This window comes from Lagenorhynchus albirostris, chromosome 13 (assembly GCF_949774975.1).
Source record: "Lagenorhynchus albirostris chromosome 13, mLagAlb1.1, whole genome shotgun sequence".
Classification (NCBI taxonomy): domain Eukaryota; kingdom Metazoa; phylum Chordata; class Mammalia; order Artiodactyla; family Delphinidae; genus Lagenorhynchus; species Lagenorhynchus albirostris.
In genome coordinates, this window is record NC_083107.1 from 85,926,541 (window position 1) to 85,936,156 (window position 9,616).

At 43.7% G+C, this 9,616-nt stretch overlaps 1 pseudogene; it reads left to right on the forward strand.

Moving 5' to 3' along the window:
* The window catches only part of LOC132531304 (ras-related protein M-Ras-like), a 175,498-nt pseudogene extending 166,086 nt beyond the window's left edge, over positions 1-9,412 (forward strand).
* Positions 9,413-9,616: the final 204 nt, after the last annotated feature.

Genomic DNA, 9,616 nt, shown 5'->3' on the forward strand with positions numbered 1-9,616 from the left:
CATATTTTAATAATGCTTTTTATAGGTGGAAATTATGGACCATTATCATTTTCTTCTTTTTTTAAAAATATACTAGTGATACCATTTTTTGTCCTTTCAAAAAATAATATGAAACTCAAAGAGACGTTAAAGTTAGCCCTGATTCTACTTCATATGTGGACTGAAGCATCAATTTGCATGCGTGACCATTCACAATGAGCTAATTTCCTTTCATCACTTTTAGCTAAATTTCAGGATTAGAGGATGCATACTGTTACCCTAGTCTATACCCTCTTTTACCTTACGTGTAAGCTGTAACTCTGTCTTTACATAACATTTTCTTTTTTACATCTCCTTTTTGGTGCTCCTTGTTAATCCAAATCCTTTCTGTTTCCAAGGTCTGTGATAAGTCCTATCTCACTTCAAAGCCTTTCCTAAAGATTTGCTTCCATTTGGTTTAGTTCAATAAACACTCATCTGCTTAATTCACGTTTGATTCTGAACTGCAGGTTAGAGATGTAAAATGGAGACTGGTCTCCACCCTAAGGATATTACAGTCTAGCAGGGAAGACAGTGGTACCAGCAGTAAAACACGCAATGGGCGACACTAGAATGTCTGTATGAACAGTCATACAGGGAGGGCAGGAAGGCGGCTGTGTAGGATAGAGGCGTTTGCATTTCTGTGTGCCTTGCATCCACGTAGGAAATTCGGTACAGCTTAGTTACCCCTTCTTAGAATACACACACACAATCACACACTCACACATGTACACATATTCACACACATAGGATCGGGTTTCAAAAGAAACCGATTATATTACATTGAAATCCAGGTACAAAATATTTAAAGAACAAATCTGTGGTAAATAAATATATGGGCTGCTTTATTAATGCATTAAATACTTAACTAATGAGATTTAGTGGCGTCTCTAATGACTACCACAGTTTTGAGGACAGAAACCCCATTTTAAGATCTCTGTGACATACCCATGCTGGGGACCGAATCAAAAGAACGTGCAAGCTCCTGGGATCTGTTGGGTGTATTCACTGAATGTAAATTTCAGCTGGAGGCTAGTGGACATAAAAAAGCATTCTTTTCTATTCAAGTTTATAGATGCCTCCTGAAAGTTATTCAAGGACCCCCTAAGGCTAAAAACCCTATAGTTTGGGGCTCCTTGGTGAGCAAAACCTTCACTCAGAATCAAGAGATAGTTTGTGAGACACGAACAGCTGTACTGGTGGACAGAGGAATGCAGGGCATTCGAGACAGATGAAAGACAAGGGCTGGTAAAATAATAAGTGTGATCGTGTACTGTTGGCCTATGAATTACAGAGAAAGCGAGGTGCCTAGGGACGCTTAGAAATACGTAAGGCACCGAATATGAGGGCCTCTCCTGCCATTTGTGACTTTTTTGTTGACACTTCAATTTTTTCTAACTTGAAGGAAAAACATATATATATATATGATATAAATGAGGACAAATCATATACATGTCATATTATGTATATATGTATACATGTGACATATATGGAAATGAATAGGTTTCCCTAGTTGGGTTATAAATTACTAAAAGTAGGTTTGTGTCTTATATTTTGTTTGTATGTTTCTCAGCATAGTGTTCTGCAAATCACAGATGTCCAACAAATCCTTCTTATATTAAAATACTTCCTAGGGGTTTTACTGGCGATGCACCCTAGGAAATATATATCAAAATAGAAATCCTTGACACAATAATTCTAAATCAAACTGTTTATGTAAGGAAATATTCTGACGTGAAGGCAAAGATCTATATATTATAATCTTTAGTGCACCAATGAAGCATTGATAATAAACTAAACAGGGTAAAGCACGATAGGGAATTGTTTAAATAAATGATACTGTGGGCATGAGATGAAATATGGAATATTATGTAGTCAATAAAATCATGTTAAAAGATATTAAAAACACGGGAACGTATTTACAATATTCTTGACTTGAGAAAGTAGACTGTAACGCCGTAAACACAACCTGAGGTCATATATGTACAGATTTAAACACAAATTTAAAGTGTAAACAAATGTAAATGACCACTGATTCTCGAGTGACAGGGTGAATTGCACCTGGGTGGACCCCCCAGGACTGCACCTGAAGTCACACATTCATGCTTGGACCACATTTCAAATACATCAGTTAAGAAAGTCAACCAGACCTGAGAAACGAAGGTTATTTGCAGAATGCCTGATTTAGAAGAGGTGTTTGCAGATGAATGAATGCAGGGGAAAAAACTAAATTAAGAAAAAAGTACTGCTTTTTGTACTGATTCAGGATGCCTCCAGAATGAACCCCCGTGCCACGATCTGTCCTCACGCTGTCACATGGCTGGCCTTAGGTGTGGTGTATGGGCAGGCGCCTGGGGGAAGGGGTGCTGCAGAGACCCTTCCGGCTTTTCGCCGGTGCCTGAAATTGTTGCAACAAGAAAGAAATGTAATATTCCATTGTATATATGTGCCACATTTTCTTTATCCATTCATCTGTTGATGGACACTTAGATTGCTTCCATGTCCTGGCTATTGTAAATAGAGCTGCAATGAACATTTGGTACATGACTCTTTTTGAATTATGGTTTTCTCAGGGTATATGCACAGTAGTGGGATTGCTGGGTCACATGGTAGTTCTATTTTTAGTCTTTTAAGGAACCTCCATACTGTTCTCCACAGTGGCTGTATCAATTTACATTCCCACCAACAGTGCAAGAGGGTTCCCTTTTCTCCACACCCTCTCCAGCATTTATTGTTTCTAGATTTTTTGATGATGGCCATTCTGACCAGTGTGAGATGATATCTCATTGTAGTTTTGATTTGCATTTCTCTAATGATTAATAAAATAGATAGCTAGTGGGAAGCGGCCGCATAGCACAGGGAGATCAGCTCGGTGCTTTGTGACCACCTAGAGGAGTGGGATAGGGAGGGTGGGAGGGAGATGCAAGAGGGAGGGGTTATGGGGATATATGTATATGTATAATTGATTCACTTTGTTATAAAGCAGAAACTAACACACCATTGTAAAGCAATTATACTCCAATAAAGATGTTAAAAAAAAAAGAAATAAAGAAATGTGAGTTGAATGCCTTCACCATAAATACTCAGTGGCGAGTATCAGATCTTGCTTATCTTACTTGAGAGGTATTGACAAGGACAGTTGTGCCAGAAGTGCATCAGGGAAGCAGGAGCTGTCTCAGGAAAAGGAAACTGGGGAGTGGCGGAGCTCTCAGGTTTCTCCTTCCCGCTTGAAGCTGAGCTTTCCCTGGCGATGTTCTCTGCAGGGAGAACCAGAGGCAGGAATTAGCTCAGTTTCTCGGTTATACAACCAGCTCTTCCTTATACAAATAGGTTATTTTTCATGCTACAGATGAGAAGACAAAGAAGCAGGGAAGAACCTTCAATGATACTTGTAATCTCAGGGTCTACATACATTAGAAAAAATGTTCGCTATCGTGATGCTTCCAAGTTTAATAAGAACTAGAGTACCTAATGAGGTAAAGGAAAACTTGCGTACCAGAAGAAAGACAGCTGACTTGACCCATCTGGTTTTCTTGTATTAATGCCATGAAGGTTTGCAAACTGTGAAGAAAATAAGGAAAAGAGCATAGATTCTCCTGCCTTCCAGCACTTGAACACACTGCTCCTCCCCCTTGCAGGGTTCAGTGCTCTCTTCTGATGTCTCCCATCTCCCTTTCTGTCCTTCTTTCCTTTGCACACACATGCGGGCTCACACACATCACTATTTCAGCTTCGCTCCAGCTGGGGATTCCTCCTTGATTTCTGGAGACTGAATTATCTGTCCCTTTGTGTTTCCCAGACCATCTCATGCGTCTCCTGGTCAAAGAACTCACCTTGCTGCATTAAGCTTTTCAGTTTCCTCCGTTAGACAGTAATATGGCTGTATCAGACACTTCTTATACCCCTCTGCATGTGCCCTTGGGTGCCTCTTCTACACAGCCGTAGCCTCTTGTCCCAGCTCATGCCCTGACAGGTGGTACCCAGGCACAACTGCACAGTGCCTTCCTCAGACTGGCTTCTTGAAGCCCCGTGCACATCACGCCCCTTTTCAGGGTTGCCCTGATGTTGCTGAAGGATAGGACGCCGTACCACCCATAAGACGTTTGACCGATGACAGACTGGAACCAATGGAAAAATTTGTTTTTCTTTCTCCCCCCAACAGATTGTCCTCAGAAACAGGTGCTTAGATGGCTTCTTCCAAGATTTTCTCATTATATGAATAAATTAAAATCATGCATGTGTGGATAAACAACAGGGTCCTACTGTAGAGCACAGGGAACTGTATTCAATATCCTGTGATAAACCATCATGGAAAAGAATATGAGGAAGAATGTAGATATTTGTATAACTGAATCACTTTGCTGTACAGCAGAAATTAACACAACGCTGTAAATCAACTGTACTTGAATAAAATCAATTTTAAAAATTGTGCATGCCTATGAGTAAAAAGGCAAAAGTATAAGGAACGGTAGATATCGGAGAGAATGAAAGACAAAACTACAAACCAGTATTGGGCTGTGTGCACCACGGGGTGGTTGCAGAAACAGAAAGCCTAGCTTCTCTTCAGAGTGCCAAGTTTCTTTGGAGCTCCTCAAGATGTAGACTAATTGGAAGGGTTCCAGACAGCAAGGATAATGATTAAGGAGATGGAAGAATGGGCTTGAAGGGGGAAAAACTTAACAGTAGCAAGCCCTCAGCTTGGCTAAGCTCTGGCTAAGGGAGAGGGCTGCAGCTTAAACACAAGGGCGGGAAGACCTTTGAGTGAGAAGAGCTAATTATCATGAAATCAGGGGGTAAAACCTAAAATACTAGGAATGAAGAGGAAATTATCCCCAAATGTTCCGAGATGGTGCTGACAGAGCCAAGATGTTGGCAGTTAACTCAGCAGAGCCCTAGAATACCCCATTTTGAGGAGCAGTGTTTTGGTGGAAAGGAGTCATCTATTGCCCTTGGGTTGTAAATGCTAGAATGCAGCCTGTGAGGCCAGAAAATGGGCATCTGAATTCAGAGCTGCAGAATGAGCAGACAAAGCTGGATCAGGGGGCTTCCCTGGTGGCTCAGTGGTTGAGAGTCCGCCTGCCGATGCAGGGGACACGGGTTCGTGCCCCAGTCCGGGAAGATGTCACATGCCGCGGAGCAGCTGGGCCCGTGAGCCATGGCCGCTGAACCAGCACTTCCGGAGCCTGTGCTCCGCAACGGGAGAGGCCACAACAGTGAGAGGCCCACATACCGCAAGAAAAAAAATCAAAAACAAAAAAAACAAAAAACAAAACAAGAAAAAAAAAGCTGGATCGGGAGAATTTGTCCATGCAAGGATGTCCTGATGGTGAGTTTCATTTACACATGATCTGCAAACCAACAGAGCCTGCTCTGCTGCAAAGCGACCTCCCTGATCTGCAGACCTGGTTTAGGACAAGTTCAATCTGAGGTCTGATCCAGGAGGAATCACATCATTTTTCAGAATCAACAAACAAACAAGCAAACGTTTACTATCTCACTGCAAAGGGGCTTTCTGTCTAAAATTTTACTTCTCTCCTCTTACAATTAAACAAATAAAATAAAACCAGCCAAAGCAAGAACTTCCCTTTCATTGTATTTTTCTCATGTTCACATTAAACTTGGTCTAAGAAATCTACCTGGCTTCTCTGACGAGAGCTGTTTGCCTTTTCTTGTTTGTTATTTTTGCTAAATTTTGAGAGCTTAATGGAGAGTGTCTCTATAATAAAGGAGGAACCTAATGTACACAGACTGAATTCAGTGCAATGTCAAGAGGGGTCTCCAGCTCTGTCGGGGATCAGACCCGACTGCTCAGAGGGCACCTTCCTATTTTCCTTCCATTTATTTACTTGGCAGTAGCCACACTGCTTCCTTGACCCTTCTCCATCCTCCAGGCCCATTCCTGTACAGCCAGTCTGCTGAGAAGACCCTGCCTCTTAGAACACTCATCTCCAATCTCAGTCGGTTGAAATCTCACCCCACAGTTCAGCCCGATCTCCTCTTACTTCGCAGCTCCAGCGTGCGTAATCCTGCTGAGGGGGCTTGATCTGTCCTCCCGTTAGGCTCCTACAGGCTTCTTTCTTCTCTTGAGAGTCTACCCTGATTCCAACACTCCTGTGCAGAGCTGGCTGGTCTCCCTGAGTGGGGCTCACCCAAGAGGCTCCTGAAGAGCACAGACTCCTGGCACCTTCTCCCAGAGGTTCTGACTGAGCAGGTCCAGTGAAGCTGGACTTTGCTTTTCCACCAGCTTCCCAAGTGTGGCGTCACAGGCAGCATGGGGGAGCTGCGGCCTAAAGTCGAGGGCAGTGTCGTGTTTTGCTGTTTGTTGTTATGCACTTATCTCACGGAGCCTGCCAGCCCCAGAGACCACATGACATTCCTCTTTACGTTTCACTCTGCAGTGAGATACCAGTACAGAACCTGCCACTCTGGATCTTTGTTTAATAAATGCTTCAGGCCCACTGAGCAAAACATGGTTTGAAGGGGTGCTACAGGTAATCAGGTTTTATTTTTGTTTTTGTTTTCCAAGTGAAGGCAGCAGGTATCGGCTGAGATGAATGAAAACATGAATGGAGTCTTCTCTGCCTGGATCAGGGAGCAAAGACACAGAACACTTGCCTGCCATTCAGTGGGCAGGGGTGTCTTCCATTAGCCACAGAGGACTGACCTTCCTGGCCACTGTTATGGCAGCCTTCCCACCAGGTCACTGCTGCTTCACCAAAAAGCTTGGAAAGAAATGCCAGCAGGACCAATGGGGCAACAGCAATGCTTTCCAAGAGAAGGAATGTTTTTAAGCTGTAACATCAACTCTAAAGGAAATATCTCTAGAAATCAAGTCCAGTGCATGGAATTCAAGTTGTGTTCCATGATACTTGCCTGGGTGCAAGTCAGCACGTGATTCCAGTTAATGAAATACACAGTCCTTGCTGACCTCATCACTATGTTCAGGCCAGTCTCCAATGAGTGTGCAGTTCCCGCTCACCCCCCTGCCTGCCTTAAAGGCAACCAGACATAAAAAGAAAAAATGTAAGGAAAATTTACCAAAACACACTGGTTGAGAAAACTCATGGAAATAAATATTTCTTATAAAACAAGTACAAACAAAAGCAGTTGGTGCAAATCTCCCCCAAACAGCTCAGGCTGAATGGCAGATGTTGTGAATGCCTGGCGGTGGGATTAAAATCTTAGGACAAGTTGTAGGAGGTTTTCAATTTCATCCTGGGCTGGCCATCCCCCAGGCCCACGGAGTCTCCCTAATGAGGCAAACCCTGGGTTTGAGCAGAGTTTTGCAGCTTCACAGAGAGCAGAGTCCCGGGAGAAAGGCACCGAGCAGGCACAGATGGGGCCTGATGGATCCTAAAAGGAAGGCATTACCTGCCGAAGTCACTGGGCAGCCACAATTATTATAGGCCTCTGAGTTCATTGTCAATTAGAGTGGCAGTTAAAGCAGGCAGCAGCTGTGACAGATGGCTTGTCTCCAGCTAGTTGTGCTAATGGGATTGGAGCCAACTCAAATCTTTTCTTCCCTCTGGAAAGGAAAAAAAAAAGACCCACATAGTTGTCAATTAGTCAATGTAAAAGGGGAGAAAGCATCGTTTCTACAAAGGGGTCATTTATCTGTTTCCTTCTAATCCCTGCTTCTAGCTTTTTGAAGTAGAGATTTTGTTTATTTATTGCTTACTTCAAACATGTTTTAGCAGAATGTTCAACCTTAGAAGACACTTTGGGCTAAAGCTTTGTTCCGTGTGAACTTACAATATGGGCTTCTCATAATGGAACCATTTCCATCAAGTGGTTAGCATTTTAATTGGCCAACTCTTTTCTTCTGGCTGGAATTCGTAGGCCATTCTCTTATTTACATAGTGCATGGGATCAAAACACGAAGGGAATGATTCTGCATGGAGGGGCTCACCCCGGATAAAATGCAGCCCAGAGGATCAGGCTGAGGCACATCAGGAAGAAGAACCATCACAGAGAAGCAAGTGGCAAGGCCTAATAAGCGTGTGCTCAGGAGCGCTGTGGGTCGGGGTGCTGCATCAGGTGAGAGGGATACGGTTAGCTCCTCATGCTCTGGCAGGGGTGCAGCTGTGTCACAAGAGTGCCATGACACTGGGCTTGGCCAAAGGAGCCAATAACAGTTCACATTGAACCAGTGACTGCTTTTCCTACAGAAACAAGACTCTCAGAAATCAAGGTCATGGTGTTTTCAATTTCTTTAACGTGAATCTTGGCTTTGGCTGTGCAGGGGGGGAGTTCTGCCACCATGTCAGTCAATGAGCAAAGCAGACTTGTCCTCACCACCCCCTCCTCTCCATTTCTCCATCACACTTATGCACACGGACAAGGGTGTCTAGGCAATGGTCACATGTCACATGCACCACAAAGATGACTTTAAACAGGCCAAGAGAAGAGCTGCTCAGAGATAAAGACAGAATAGATAACCCAAATTCCAGAAATAGAAAGAAATGGATGAGCTTTAATTTCCAATAAACCAACCTGGGGGCTAAAATTATTTTCTTTCTATTCAGGGAAGTTGTAGTTCATCTGTGGAGTTAAAAAAATGACGTTGATCAGCCTTATCATAAACTTATTTTTTATATCATTAAATTCATACATAGCATTATCGAAAGTTTAGAGAGTACAGCAAAATTTTAAAAAGAAAGAAGTTTTTACACACACATATGGCAAGGAAATTATATGTATAATTTAAAATCATATACAGAGCTGTTCTTGGCTCTTCACCATGAGAGCCTGGAGGGGGTCCTGAGGATGCAGCCTGGAGGTACCCCACCCCAGGTCCCCAGGGGATGCTCAGGCTCCTGCTGGTCCAGCTCAGTCTTTAACAATTCATGAAGATAGTAATATCAGTGTTCCTATCACTTGGAGGCTCCGGGAGCTTCTGCTCCATTCTGGACACAGCCCGGCAGGAGGAATTCTGTGCCAGGTGAAAGCAGAACACAAGATGATGAACAACTTCCTTATTATGTATTTGGTCACTAACAAGGCTGGCTTTGAACACATGAACCCCTTCCACCAGTCCATCTTATGCGTCAAAGGCCAGGAGTCATTCCTGATGATTCTTGTGGCCAACGAGGGAGACTTGATTTGATGGACTTGAGGAAAATCACCAAGGAACAAGCAAAAGAAATGACAATCCCAGCTTTGAAACACAACATCTCAGCTTTGAAACCAGTGCCAAGGACCTACCTCTCAATATCCACAAAGCCTTCCGTGACACTGTTAAGCAACACATTCCTGAAAAAGGAAGAAAACCAAATGGGGGAGGGACCAGCTCTCCGACACCCATCCACTGCAGAGAGTGATGCTGGACAGGCCTGAGGCCCTGCAGCACAGTAACGGTGAATGGGCCAGTCCTCCAGGCTCCTTCACTGCCTGACTGTGCTGCCAACCATTTCTAGCCACTGCTGCCCAGAACTAGGCTCAGGAAGGTAGAAAGGGAGGGTGGGCAGGGAGGAAACAGCATCTGGGTTTGCCCAAAAAGCATGGCCAGCCATTGTCTTATGAGAAACAAGGATATGAGCCGTAACCAGTAGCAAGTGTCTGAGCACCTGACTCCTGCCCTCCGATAAGTGGATGTGGG